The sequence below is a fragment of the Pongo abelii genome, chromosome 5, assembly GCF_028885655.2.
Source record: "Pongo abelii isolate AG06213 chromosome 5, NHGRI_mPonAbe1-v2.0_pri, whole genome shotgun sequence".
Lineage (NCBI taxonomy): Eukaryota > Metazoa > Chordata > Mammalia > Primates > Hominidae > Pongo > Pongo abelii.
Window position 1 is genome coordinate 128,800,932 of NC_071990.2, and position 1,332 is coordinate 128,802,263.

Here is a 1,332-nt window from a genome sequence, read left to right on the forward strand (position 1 = left end):
ATCTTTTTATTATTAAAGATGTCCCTCTTTCTTTCTTGTAGCATTTTTTAAAGTTCTATATGTCTAATATTAATACAGACATTTCAGCAACCTTATGGTTGCTATTTGCATGATATATTGTTTCCATCCTTTTACTTTCAATCTATTTGTATCTATAAATCTAAGGTGTGTCAACTCTAGACAGCATGTAGTTGGTTCTTGTTTTTTCATCCAGTTTGATAATATCTGCCATTTTATTGAGGATTTTTTTTTTCTTTTTTAGACGGAGTCTTGCTTTGTCGCCCAGGTTGGAGTGCAGTGGTGCAATCTCAGCTCATTGCAACCTTCGCCTTCAGGTTCAAGCAATTCTCCTGCCTCAGCCTCCTGAGTAGCTGGAACTATAGGCACATGCCACCACGCCTGGCTAATTTTTGTATTTTTAGTAGAGATGGGGTTTCACCATGTTGGCCAGGATGGTCTCTATCTCCTGGCCTTGTGATCCACCCACCTCGGCCTCCCAAAGTCCTGGGATTACAGGCATGAGCCACCATGCCCAGCCTTATTGAGTTATTTAATTCACTTACATTTAGTGTTACTATTGGTAAAACAGATTTAATTCTTCCACTTTTTGTTTTCTATGTCTCATGTCTTTTAGTTCCTTTGTTGTTTACTTTTGTATTAATAAATATTGTCTAGTGTTATACTTTTTATTTCTTTAACAATTTTTTAAAGTTTTTTTGTTTTTTAGTGGTTGCTGTAAGACTTGTCACATGCATCTTATCAGAATCTACTACAGAGTTTTACTGACAATTCCAGTAAGATATGGAAATGTACCCCTGCATAGTTTTTCTTTTTCTGCCTTTTGCTGCAGTTATTATTACATATATTACATTTAAGCATGTTACAAATGCAGCAATACATTGTTATAAGTATTAATTTATATAATTGTATGTCTTTTAAAAAATCAGAGAGCAAAAGAGAGCAAATGCTTATAGTTTTTGTCGTATTAACCATCTTATTTAGCATTTCTTCTCTTTGTTTATCTTGTAGATTTGGGTTATCATCTGGTATCACATCCTTACTCCAGTACTGCTTTGCTCACACCCATATTCTTTGTAATATTATTGGTTTATATGTGTTATAGGCCTAACAATGAAATTATAAGCATACTGTTTTATTCATTTGTTTTGTAGATCAATTAAGAGAAGAATTAATATGCATTTATACTATCTTTACAACTACATAATTACCTTTAACCATGCTCTTTTTCTCTATTTTGCTTCCTTTTTTTTTCCTTTTCTTTTTTTTTAGATGGAGTCTTGCTGTGTCACCCAGGCTGAAGTCAGTGGCATG